Consider the following 14,010-nt stretch of genomic DNA (forward strand, 5'->3'; position numbering starts at 1 on the left):
GGCTATTTCTCCCCGAAGCGAATTCGCCTGAATAACTTTCGGAATTAATTAACAATTATATTTCCTATTTCTTTCTAGGGACTCTTCACTATTGAATTTACGGCTGAAGTTGCACACAAGCCCTCTATTTTCAAGAATTTCAATTTTGGGCCTGCATTTCGTAAATTGCTAGTGAAAACATATCAATCGGTTTCTTCCCTTTCGGGACAGTAGGGACAACAAACTTCAGCGGCTTCTTTGAAGCGACCTATTTTTCAAAAATGCAAACCTTAAATATTCGAATCACGGCGTAGTTTTTTATCCAAGAACGCCCTCAAAATTCCCTCGAGTCCGTCACGTTTGCACGCGTAACATCCTTTAATGATAAAAAATCTTAACTGCCAATTATACCAAAACTGATTTTTTACATTTTTTTAAATTATGTTTGCTATGACGTGCAGTCTAACATGTCGGCCGCAGCACGAAAAATTATTTCCACAGAGAACACAGAGATGTGACTGCGTTCTCAATATGAGCGGTCGGGCGTGCGCCCTCCATCAGCCTCACAAACGTTTTTCCATAAAGCCTGCCGCAGATTCATTCATGGTACCTTTTAAGTATTAAACGAGAAGCGTATTGGCAGCGATGGCGTAGAGATAGAGCATCGGCCTCGCGTGCAAGAGGACCGGGGTTCGAATCCCGGTGCCACGCGATTCTCTACCGGGTTAAAAAGAAGAAAACTCCGAGAGTCAATGGAATTGCATAACCAGACCTGGAGTGCGGCCTGATGTCGGTGACCAGAACTGACCACGCACTTCCTCACCAGAACAGAATTTGGCGACCCTTGTGTAGTACCTGGCAGCAACTTTCTATGAACAAACCGATTAACCCTCGGCCCTCACTCCCCAGCGGCTGCGGAACGGCTGACCAAGGCGGCGGTCACATGTGTGACGCAGCGGAGGTTGCCAATATTTTCTGGCTCCGGACAGGCCGCCATTGGAAACTGAACCTGGCACCGTTTAACACAAGAACCTTATTCAGTGAAGCTAGCTTAGCAGTGCTGTTGGAGGAATTAGCGGGTATTAAATGGTATTTAATAGGGCTTAGTGAGGTTAGTAGGATAGGTGAGGCGTATACAGTACTAAAGGGCGGGCACGTACTGTGCTGTAGTGGATTAGCAGATAGACGAGAACTAGGTGCGGGATTCCTCATTAATCAGGATATAGCAGGCAACATCGAGGAGTTTTACAGTATTAACGAGAGAGTGGCAGCTATCGTAATTAGGCTTAATAAGAGGTACAAGCTGAAGGTGGTGCAGGCCTACGCGCCTACATCAAGCCATGATGACCAGATAGTTGAAAGTTTCTATGAGGATGTGGAATCGGCAATGACCATAGTAAAATCACAGTACACTGTACTGATGGGCGACTTTAATGCAAAGGTAGGTAAAAAGCAGGCTGGAGACAAGGCGGTAAGTGACTATGGCATAGGTTCTAGGAACTGTAGGGGAGAGTTATTAGTAGAGTTCGCAGATAGAAATAATTTACGAATTATGAATACCTTCTTCCGCAAACCAGCAAACAGGAAGTGGACATGGAGGAGCCCCAATGGTGAGACTAAAATGAAATAGACTTGATACTCTCCGCTCAGCCTGGCGTCGTAGAGGATGTGGAGGTCGTCGGAAAGGTCCGTTGTAGCGACCACACAATGGTAAGGTCTCGCATTAGCTTAGATTTCAAGAGGGAACGGAGGAAACTAGTGAAACGGAAGGCTATTAATGAGCTAGCTTTAAGAGGGAAGGTAGAAGAATTGAAAATATCGCTGGAGAACAGATTTTCCGCTTTAATTGAAGAAGACGACCGTATTGTTGAAACAATGATTGATAATCTCCCAGCTATGGTTGCAGAGTGCGCCGCAGAAAGGTGGTAGGATGGTTCGACAGGATGCCGGCAACTATCTCAAAAGACTAAATATCTGATTACGAAACGCCAAAGTATGAGGACATCTAACTCTACAGACACGATAGAACTCGCACAGCTACCAAAGTTAATGAATAAGCGCAAGGTTGCCGTCATAAAAATGTTTAACATGGAGAAAATTGAGCATGCTCTAAAGAACGGAGGTAGCCTAAAAGCAGTGAAGAGAAAACTAGGCATAGGTAAAAACCAGATGCATGCGCTAAGAGAAATAGAGAAAAAGACGGCAATGTCTTTAGCAATATGGATAAGAGTGTTAAAGCGTCCGAAGAGTTGTACACAAATCTATACTGTAGCGAATGCAATCATCAAGTTACTGAGAGAGGCGGTCGAGCGCAGCAATGGGACATCCCGCCAGTAACGAGGGAAGCAGAAAGGCCTAGGAGCAATGCAAAGTGGGAAAGCGGCTAGTGAGGATAAGGTAACAACAGATTTGTTGAAGGACGGAGGAGAGATTGTGCTAGAAAACTAGACACGCTGTATACGCAATGCTTTGTGACCTCGAGAGTACCAGAAGCTTGGAAGAACGCTAACCATATCTTAGTTCATAAGAAAGGAGACGTCAAGCACTTGAACAATTACCGACCGACCAGCTTACTGTCTGTTGCCTCCAAGGTATTTAATAAGGTAATCGCTAATAGAGTCCGGACATCCTTAGACTTCAATCAACCATATGATCAGGCAGGCTTTCGTAAAGGATACTCGACAATATACCAGATTCACACTATCAACCAGGTGATAGAGAAATGCGCCGAATATACCCAACCCCTATATATAGTCTTCATTGATTACGAGAAAGCATTTGACTCAGTGGAAACCTCAGCTGTCATGCTGGCATTGCAGGATTTAGGTACTGAAGAGTGTTATGTGAATATATTGGAAGATATTTATAACGACTGTAGTGCTACTATAGCCAGCAATAAAATTCCAAGAAGGAAAGGTGTCAAGCAGGGAGACACCATCTGGCAAATGTTATTCACCGCCTGCTTGCAGGAAGTATTCCGGGGCCTGAAATGGGAAGAGTTGGGGATAGCAGTTAATGGAGAATACCTGAGTAATTTGCGATTCGCTGATGACATTGCCTTGCTAAGCTACTCAGGACATGAACTGCAAAGCAAGATCAATGAGTTATACCGGCACAGCGAAACGGTGGGGTAAAAAATTAACATCCACAAAACCAAAGTAATGTTCGACAGTCTAGCAAGGAACAGCAGTTTGCAATTGGTAGCGGGGTTCTGGAGGTAGTAAGAGAATATGTCTACTTAGGTCAGGTAGTGACCGCTGCTCCGGATCATGAAAGGGAAATAACTAGAAGAATAAGAATCGGGTGGAGCGCATATGGCGGGTTCTCTGAGATCATGAATGGCAGTTCAGTTTCAGTTTCAGTTTATTACCCACAACAAGTACAGGGCATATACGGGGTATGGTGAGGGTGACGGGATAAAACCTGCGTCAAGGGCAGCTTGACTGGCCCCGTCTCCCCGAACAACATGGCAGCAAGCATGACAGTTCGTAAGTACATAAAATATATATCATGGGGAGAAAATCAAGGAACAATGGAAAAAATATACGAACAAGATAAGTGCATAAACAATGAATCAGTGCATTAGTTAAAAAATACAATCAAATCTTACAGTACCGGTTAGTTAATAATGTCGAATAATTTTTTCTTGGTTAGAACCCGCAGCTGCTCTTCCGTTAGCTTATATTTGTTTAGTGTACTAGGCAGCCTGTTTCGAAGCATCTGGAGACCGTAGTTAGTACGTGGCCGCGGAACGTGCCAGTGTTCATGGTGGCGGGTGGAGCAAGATGACATGTTAATCTGCAGTTCACCAATATACCTCAAGAGAAAATTATACAACAGCTGTATCTTACCGGTACTCACCTACGGGGCAGAAACGTGGAGGCTAAAAAAGCGGGTTCAGCTTAAGTTATGGACAACGCAGCGAGCTATGGAAAGAAAAATGATAGGTGTAACGTTAAGAGATCGGAAGTGGGCGGAGTGGGTGAAGGAACAAACGCTAGTTACTGACATTCTAGTTGAAATTAAGAGGAAGAAATGGGCTCTGGCAGGGCATGTAATGCGACGGCAAGATAACCGCTGGTCCATAAAGGTGACGGAGTGGATTCCAAGGGAAGGCAAACGTAGCAGGGGGCGGCAGAAAGTTAGGTAGGCGGATGAGATTAAGAAATTTGCGGGAATACGGTGGCCGCAACTGGCAAAATACCGGATAATTGGTGAGACATGGAAGAGGCCTTTGCCCTGCAGTGGGCGTAGTCAGGCTGATCATGATGAGGCTGATTAAAGGATAAGGCCTCAGGGAGTCTGGCTATGCTAGCATTAACATCCAGCAGGACACTGCCGCATTCCATCTAAATATGTTGAATTGTTTCTTCACATTTTCCATGTGCAGCACATGCCATCACCTTGTTTAAGTTTCTTCTCAAGAGTCGTCTTAGCCGGTGTGGGTGTGGACATCTCACTGTATTATGACATCTTCACCTTCCATTTGCACTCTACCTCTTCCTTTCGTTCTCTTTCATTTCTCCCCTGTAGATTAGCAGGCCAAGGTCACCCTTCCTCTATCAAACTATACTTTCTGTCTCCTTTTCACAGCCTTTTTCTAACTCGCCTGACTCGCCGCGTTGTCTAAGTAGAAAAGGCGCTCGGCTACTGAGCCGGAGTTCCCAGGTTGGAACCCTGACGCGGCGGCCGCGTTTTGATGAAAGCGGAATGCAAAAGGCACCCGTGTGCTCTGCGATGTCAGTGCGCGTTAAAGAACCCCAGATGGTCAAAATTATTCCGGAGACCTCTATAACGGCACCCCTTTCTCGCTTTCTTCTTTAACTCCTACCTTCCTCCCTTCCCTTACGGCGCGGTTCAGGTGTCCATCGAGATATATGAGACAGACACTGCGCCATTTTCTTTCTTCAAAACACAATTTACCCGAGTGTTGTGCGAGGTCCCTACACATTAAACATGCTCAGGTAGTCGAAATTATTCGGGAGGCCTCCACTACAGCACCTCCTTCGCTCTTTCTTTTTTAACGATCACCTTCCTCCCTGCCCTTACGGCATAGTTCGGCTGTCCAACCAGATTTGAGAGAATTACTGCGCCATTTCCATTCCTGAAAAACCAATTATCAATTTTCCGCCTAGGCCGCCGCAGTGGCTCAGTAGTTATGGTACTCGGCTGCTGACACGAAAGACGCGGGTTCGATCCCGGCCACGGCGGTCGAATTTCGATGGAGGCAAAATTCTAGACGCCCGTGTAATGTGGGATGTCAGTGCACGTTAAAGAACACAAGGTAGTCGAAATTTCCGGAGCCCTTCCCTTTGGCCTCCCTCAGAGCCAGAGTCGCTTTCGGACGTTAAAATCCCCATAAACCAAACTAAAAATAAATTGGTTTTTGTTTGTTTGCTTTGTTTTGTTTGCATGAACCTATTAAGCTATCACCTCATCGCTTCATGATCATCATCATCGTCATCATTAGCCTGACTACGCTCACTCCAGGGGAAAAGCCTCTCCCATCTCTTTTCAATTAACCCTGTCATTTGGCAACAGCAGCCACCCTATCCCAGCAAACTTCTTAACCTCATTCAACCACCGTACTTTCTACCGTCCTTCCTACGCATACCTTTTCTTGGAATCCCCTCTGTTCCCTTTAAGAGCCAGCGGTTATCTTGACTTCCCATAAAATGCCCTGCCCAAATCATTTCTTACTCTTGACTTCTACTTGAATGTAATTAACCCGCATTTGTTTCCTCACCTTTTCCGCCGCTTCCGCTCTTATAAGTTATACCTATCATTTTTCTTTCGATAGCTCGCTGCGTTGTCCTTAACTTAAACTGCACTATTTTCGTTAACCTCTGCGTTTCTTGCCTATAGATGAGTACGGTACAACTGTTGCATACTTTTCTCTGTAATGACAATGGTAAATTGCTGTTCATGATCTCAGAGAAACTGCCATATTCCCTCCATCCCATTCTTATAATAGTAAATATTTACTTCTCATGAGCCTGTTCAGCGGTCACTACCTGCCCTTAGTAGACGTATTGCCTCATCACTCCAGGCATGTGGAGACCAGGTGTGAATTGCTGTTGCCTTGCGAGAATGTTCAACATTGCTTTGGTTCCCTGCGTGTCAATTTTTATTACCACCCTTCTGGTCTGCCTATCCAACTCACTGATCATGCTTTGCATTTCGTCTCCTGAGTGACTTAGCAAGGCAATGTCATCATTACCTCTTATCCTCAACTTCTCCATATCCCCGCCTCGGAATACCTCCCGTGAAAAAGCAGTGAATGGCATTGGTCAGATTGTGCCCCCCTGCCTGGCACTCTTCCTTATCGGAATTTTATTGTTGAGTTTATGGATGACTTCGTTGCCGTACATTCGTTCCAATATTTTCATATAACGCTCTACACTCTGATTCCGCAATGCCTACATGACTGCTTAAGATCCCACTGAGTCAAATGCTTTATTGTAATCAGTGAAGGCCTTATATAGGGGTAGGCCGTGTTCTGCGCATTTTCCTATTGCTTTACTAATAGTGTGAATATGGTGCATTGTTGCGTACCCTTTAAGGAAGCCTGCCTTATCATTTGGTTGATCACAGTGTAAGGTTGTTCTTACTCTAGTAGTGATTACCTTAGTAAATAGCTTTTCGGTAACGAACACTAAGGTGACCGATCGGTAACTTTTTAAGTGCTTGAGGACTCTTTTTTATGCATTAAGATAAGTCTTAGCGTTCTGCCAAGGTTTTGTTACTTTCAAGATCACAAGGCATTGCGTATACTGGGAGACCAGTTTTCCTAGCACAATCTCATTTCCATTCTTCAAGAGATATGCTGTCGCATTGCCCAGACCAGCTGCTTTCCCCCTTTCCATTGCTTTGAAGGCCCTCTTTGCTTCCTGACCAGCGGAATGTCCCATTGCTGTGCTCAACTACCTGTCTTGTTAATATTATGATTACGCTGTCCACTGTATAGACTTGTGTAGAACTCTTCCGACACTTTCACTATCTTCTCCATATTGCTAATGGAGCTGCCCGCTTTGTCATTTAACCCATACATCTAGTCCTTGCCCTTGCCTAGTTGCCTCTTCACCGCTTTCAGACTACCTCTGTTCTATAGACAGAAGCCAACAGCCACAGAAACCAAGGGGCACAGGGGATTTTTTCTTTTAATTAATTTATTTATTTTGTGGTGTTGATCAATTTTTAATATTACTGAATATGTCATCGCTTAAAGTTAATTGATTAGAAAAGCAGAAGAAAAAACAACCTCATGCCGCCGGTGGGATCCGAACCCACGACCTCCGAATTACGCGTCCGGTGCTCTACCTCTGAGCTACGGCGACGGCTGTCAAATCTTCTGCTTTCGGGGGTATTTATGTTTACAAGTAACCTAACCTTGAGAGTGTTCATCAGCGCCACCCACGTTCATAAGCGGCGGACGTTGAACGCACTGAGTTACCGCAAGTGTGACGTAGAACGTCTTCGAACGGAGAGGGTGGAAGCTGTGTGAGAACCTTCTTATGCTTCCTATGGCATCAAGGCTGCCAAAATCGAAGCCCTCACTAAGCAATTAAGCAAACAAGGAAGGGGCATGAGGGGCTCGTTGTAAATATGACAGAAGCCAACAGCCACAGAAACCAAGGGGCACAGGGGATTTTTTTTAATTTATTTATTTATTTTGTGGTGTTGATCAATTTTTATTATTACTGAATATGTCATCGCTTAAAGTTAATTGATTAGAAAAGCAGAAGAAAAAACAACCTCATGCCGCCGGTGGGATCCGAACCCACGACCTCCGAGTTGGCTCGATTCTCTGTATAATAAACTTCCTTACGTCGGCTGCCTTACGCTTCTTTGTTAACGTTGATACATCTGGCAGTTCTGTTTTGTCTCTATGGTTAGACACTTTTATGCAGTGGCCTTTCTTAATCGGATTTTTCGTCTCCTGAGGTAGCTTGCGGTATCCTGTCGAGCCATCCTACCGCCTACTTCTATGCGCACTCCGTAATGATAGCTGTGGGCTCACCGTTCGTTGGTTGAACATTATGACCCTCCTCGGTTAAACCCGAATGTCTTTTGTGCATAAGTACCCTGAAATTCTGTACTTTCCCTTTTAGGTTAGGTTAGGTTTATGGCGTTTAACGTCCCAAAGCGACTAAGGCTATGAGAGACGCCGTAGTGGAGGGCTCCGGAAATTTCGACCACCTGGGGTTCTTTAACGTGCACTGACATCGCACAGTACACGGGCCTCTAGAATTTGTCCTCCACGCCTAACTCGTTAATGAGCTTCCGGTATCTTAGGTTCTCCTGTATTCTAATTCGACGTCTTGTCATCAGGTGGTTCCTTGAACCACCTTCCTTCACATCCTTAAGCGGAGATGAAATGTCCCCTCCCTTTTCGTGTTTCAGTTTGAACGCCGCGGCCTATTTGTTAAGGTATCTGAATAAAAATCTCAATAACGCGTCAACTTATTATGAAAGCGTTCTATTGAGCATATTGAATTAAAAGTCAATTTAAAGACAAATTATTTTTCTAAAGGTAGGACCGGAAGAGAAAAATCCTGAAGCACGCCACTCATATGGCGACGGCTTGAAACTTTTTTTTTTGTACCATTGGACCTGAACACTGAAACTTGCGGGCTGCCATATTGGAAGGCGAGGAAGCAAGCCTTCCGCCGAGCAGTAGAAATTACAAAGATAAAAAGGCCGCAAAGGAACAAGCGTTGATAAAACGCGGACTTCTCTACCATTTCACAATATACAGCAAGCAGCACTGCGGCTGATAAAGAATTTTTGGAGTACTTCCCGGTGGCTTCGGGCAAAGTAACCATGTAGCATCATTGAAAAGGAACGATTCGAAATGATTCTTCGACTTTTATAAACGCTAACTTTTCTTCATTCTTCTAGAGTTGAAAGTCGTATCCAGGCTTAAATAGCTTAAATAGCATAAGCTCCCCACGAGGTATGTGGGATCAAGGGTGCCGAAGGCCCATTGTGGCTACTCTTCTTTTCATAATCTATAATAACTACTGTCCTGACTCTATCGTCCCCCTATTGACTTATTCGCTGACGACTCTTAGATACCGTGCATCCAGGTACAACTTTGCCGTGTTAGCGCTACAAAATGAGAGTTTTTCCCATTAGTGTAAAATATTGCTAATGCACCTATATATTATGAAACACATGCTTATGCTTCTGTTGCGTGCTAATTCTGTCCCTGCTTAATATGTTTTCAATGACGCTTTCCTGGAACCCGTTTCAGGGTTTAAGAATTTAGGTGTGCATATAATATCTAACCTTATTAAAAAGTCTCAAAATAACTACACCATCGACAGCGCACATCAAACTGTGGGATATCTACATCGGATTTTTTAAATCCACATTCTGCAGTAAAACAATGTGAAGTCTACACACCTTACTAGAGGGCTAGAAAGGCGCACCTCGGAGAGCACTTATAGCGTAATTTACAAGTGGCCTAGTACTCAAAAGAACAGCACATCGTGCGAGCGCTTTCCCATGGTTTGTATTTCACTCGCCATTGCCCTAAAAACTATATCGAGTCCGCCAGAGAGCGGCGAGCCTCATCATTGCGCAACACAGGCCGTCGTTCCAACACTCTAGACAAGTGTGTAGAGAACTGTGCAAGTCATTAGTTCGGTTTAAGTTAGAATAAGCGCCTCCAATCTGGCACCCTCCATTTTTCGCACTTATATTTTGTAAATAATTGTGGGTAACTCAGCATGCTTCATGCTATTCATGTATAACCGCAAAAGCAGCGTCACATCATTCAAAAATACCCTATACCACTTCTTAAAAATTGTTAGACTGTTTATATCGCTGTTTCCTTTTTTGAAATTTGGACACAAGTTAAAGTCATCACGCCGTGCGAGTGCGCAGAACATAACTCATTCCTGCTAACTCTTGCTAGCCAATCTGCGGAAATGTGTGTGAGAATACAGGGACATGCATGCTTTATTTGCTGGAATCAGCACCAGACTACCGGGTCTCAAAGCAGCTCACATATGTTGCTTATACTGTGTTTGGACACACTTGCCGCCCAACAAAACGTTCATTGTCAATTATTCAAAGGGAAGTCCTCATGCGTACTGCCCATATCTTCTGTGATCCGGGATATGCATCACTTCATCCGTCTTGACGTTCACATTCCTTGTACGGTGATACAGCATGTATGTTTATTTTCAGGACAGAGGAAGCAGCCAGGGGAAGAGGGCAGGTGATGTATGTTGATTTTGAGGGCAGAGAGAAGACAGAAATGTGGGAGCGTTGTCACAACGTCTGCTACTCGCAATTATCGGTGGACAGTCAGCGCGGCATATGCGCTGACTGTGTGTGCGTTATCAGCCGACCTTGTTTGGCAGTCCTATCTGTTGCTTCCGCGACTGTTGTCCCGGAGACGCAGACGCCTCGCGAGGAGCGGCGCACCCTCGTAGCGCGCGTCACAGCGGGGTGCGGCGCCGATGACGGGGCGGGCGCCTGCCACCGTAACCCAGTGCCTGAGTCCTCAGTGTGTCCGCGCCTGTACGCAGTAGAATAAAGGCGACGACATCGCAGCGCTCGTTGCTGTCACCTTGTCGCTCTGTTTCGGAGCCCCTTCACCGAGTTTGCCGAGACACGGGAGCGAATATGGTCTGCTTTCGAAGACTTCACAACCATGGCAATCGCTTTTTTCGCCTAAGTTGTGTACAGGATCGTACACAATGCCGTGTTCACTGTGCACTGGTGCTCCTACTTCTTGTGGGCTTGCATGGACAGGCGAGTGCCACGATCCGTCTGGAAGATGACGGCGGCTACGTGGACGTAGTGGTCGCTGTGCACGAGGCGCTGCCTGTGGACCCAAGTTTCCTGGAACAGCTGAAGGTGAAGCACTAACTTTTTCGTTAGTGTTCCTGGTGCGCTGTCTGTACAAGAGCTTTAGTGTTCGTTACAGCATTTAGTAGAGCGTGATTGCTGACTTTGGTTCTCGACAGCGTTACACATCAGCTGGGAAGTAGCCCTCGTCCCCGTGAGCTGGACATAACCGGGCTGGTAGATTCGGTGCTATCTTTTTAAGTTTCTTTAGAAAACGTAAGTTTCAAATCCGTGCCTTTCTTAAAGAGAGCTTGATTTCGGACTGAGGTGTGCGGGGATTGCACTTTTTGAGCTTAAGGAGGTGCTGACGACCACAACTCCCGAGTAGTTTCATATAGGTATTGTTGTACCATCGAAGTAACCAGATTTACCACTGCTAAAGATATTCCTAGTTCTACCAGGCATGAACGTTATCCACCTCTTGTAGCTGCCATAAACCCACAACACAGCTATTAGGGTTATATTTATTTTCTTTTGCCATCTCCAGAAATAAAGGCCGGGTCAATGCTTCCATCTATTTAGGTGTACCACGCGTCCGCAACCGCAATTATATTCTTCGCCGCAGTGGACGTGGTAGGTTGTTGAACGCGCCCAGGAATATTTTGGCCACACTGCAAAGCAGAGCTTCCAAATGTCTTGCTACGCTAATTCACAGTCTAGCGACTGAAACACTAGCTTGCTACTGCGAAACGAACCCGGGAATTCGTAAGTACCTTCTTAGGTGTTCTCCTGAGCACAAAGCCCATTCGTAAAAGTGCTTCTCAGGCTGTTCCGCACAGCCCTTTTTCTGTGGTTATGACTTTCCAGAGGTTTTCTAAGACATCGCTAAGAAATGGAAGGCATATGATTTGATAGAACGAGGTTAGGACAACAGTTTTGTTACTTCATTACTGATGCGTTATTTACTACTTCTCTTTTTAAAATATAATCGTAAATCCCGCACCGCGAGTCAACCGCGCGATTTTTGCCAGTCCCTGCTGTGGGACATTTTGGTGTCGTGATCACTGCAGAAATACAGAAGACGCTTCTTCCAGTTCAGTAGGATTATGTCTCAGATGAGGCATCCGTGGAGGAACGTGCGCTGCTTCGGCATACGCTCAATATTCTCGAGTTTGGCGCTTTCATTTTCAATAATCAGCAGGCTTTTATGGCAGTGGACGCTCCCAGTAAATTGTCGAGACAAAGGTCATTGCTTATAATGCCTCGCAGTGTAGAATGCCTCAGCACAAACTTCGGTTTTAGGACCACTCAACTTATTTTGACAGTTGCTCGTCCTCAAAGTTTTGCATGGGGCGTTCAGACACAAAAATATTTCTTTAATTTTCGCTTCGCCAGGAAGCATTTCATACTGTCAGCGGGAAATTGTGTGGGAAACTATTCAGGTCTTTTTGTAGCTATTTTTCGTAATTGGAGCTTTCTCTTATACATTTAATAATAACAAGGTGCAGTCCGACGCAGTGTGCTCTTTTGGGCATGCTGTCCTAGCCGGGAGGCTTAAAGGGTAAGCGAAGAGCCTGGTTCTGTTGATGGAAGGTTCCGATGGCGTCACTTTTTTAAATTATGCACTTTCATGGATGTGTCATAACGAAAGGCTACATGATTTCTTTATACTGCGTGGCAGAAAATACTTTTAATGTTACTGGAATTCTTGTGTTGTGAAGGACCGAAGGCTGTGAGAGCAATCTAGACGCATAGTGACCGGAAGCTGGTATAAGAGGGCTTTTCTGTATAAGGATCTACGCATTCCTTCGAGATAAAACTCAATAACAATGGCACTAAACATGTATGTATAGTTAAACAGCAACGTCTCTTAGCCCATTACGTTTTCAGGATTAAGATGTGGGGGTGCATTCTGCATGGCGCACCTGATCTCACTATAAAGAAATGAGTAGAATAAACTTTGCGTATATGCAGTAATGTAAGGGCTACTCAGTTGCGTACAGCGTAAATTATTCTATAGAAGCACTCAATTAAAGAGAGGTCATATGCCAACTTAGGGTTCACCGTGTCTTCCTAAAATTTTGGCCACTTTTCAAGCAAACATGGCCAAATTCAGCAGACAACCTATATCTACTTTATTTTCCGCAGAACTTTCATTAGAAACACGTGAAATATAAAAGTTATGCTGTTTTCGAAGGATACGAGCAAGTTAATCGTGTATTTTTTTTCTTCGGGAGGGGAGAGGGTGGGGAGGGGGAGGGTTTTTGTGATGCCTTCTGTTTTATACATTTTACAATGCTAAACGCTATGGTAAGGTCCACCTGGGAAATGACATAGAATCCGTGTAGTAGCAACTAACATGGGTGAACTGGGACGCCAACCGCGAACGGGGAAAGCGCAAAATGTCTTCTTACTCCCTCCTTTATCCGTTCCCTTACGGCACGGTTTATGTTTCCCACGAGATATAAGATGGATACTGCGCCATTTCCTTTTCTCAAAAGCCAATTTTCAATTACGCCATTAAGGCATTTATGCGTTTAGAAAATGACAGATGTTTTACCGTGGTTAGGCCAAATGCAAAGTAGGTGCGCTCGCATTACGATTTTCACTTTCGTTTCGGTTCGAGGCCCGCTTTAAGAGGGCAGTGCAGTAACGGTGTGTTGTGGATCCATTTCTATGGATCGATGTCGATGAAGACAACAATGTGTTTACGTCTGCTGCTTGCCTTTGTGGTTTTCTCTTTGCAGTCTGTCCTCTCCAATTCTTCGGCTTTCCTTCACCGTGCCACTCGCGGCTACGTCCATCTACGTGACGTCACCATCGCACTCCCTCCTCATTGGCCGCCCGCGGAGCACGGGGATGCCCCGGCTTCTCTCCGCGCGCATGCGCCAATCCGAATCGTGACCGACGAGTACTCGCGGTGGCCACGCACAGAGCAGCCTCGGCCCTGCGGCCAACCTGGCGAGTACATCCTGATGCCCGTCAACGCTATCAGGCATCCACGGGCAGGTAAGTGCTTTACAATCTCTTCATTTTCGTCGTGATTAAAAGAAAAATAGTTTTGTTCTTAAACTTTGTTTTTATGTCACTGTATCAGAATTCTGTAAACAATTCGGGATGCAGCGCGAAAAAATCCATGGCACAACGTGAATAGTGATATAGGTGAAAATTTTAATTTAAATTGCAAAGCAACACTGCCTGTCCACGTAATAGAGGCACAGGTAGTTT

General features: G+C 45.1%; 1 pseudogene across 1 annotated transcript in view; it reads left to right on the plus strand.

Annotated features, from left to right (window-relative positions):
• Positions 1–10,377: 10,377 nt before the first annotated feature.
• Positions 10,378–14,010, plus strand: part of LOC149362375 (calcium-activated chloride channel regulator 4A-like) — a 48,875-nt pseudogene continuing 45,242 nt past the window's right edge. The window contains exons 1-2 of the transcript XR_016288994.1: positions 10,378–10,851; positions 13,530–13,791. The product of XR_016288994.1 is annotated as a calcium-activated chloride channel regulator 4A-like (transcript). The remainder of the gene's footprint in view (positions 10,852–13,529; positions 13,792–14,010) is intronic.

This window comes from Amblyomma mixtum, chromosome 2, assembly GCF_055824585.1.
Source record: "Amblyomma mixtum isolate Tamu chromosome 2, ASM5582458v1, whole genome shotgun sequence".
Lineage (NCBI taxonomy): Eukaryota > Metazoa > Arthropoda > Arachnida > Ixodida > Ixodidae > Amblyomma > Amblyomma mixtum.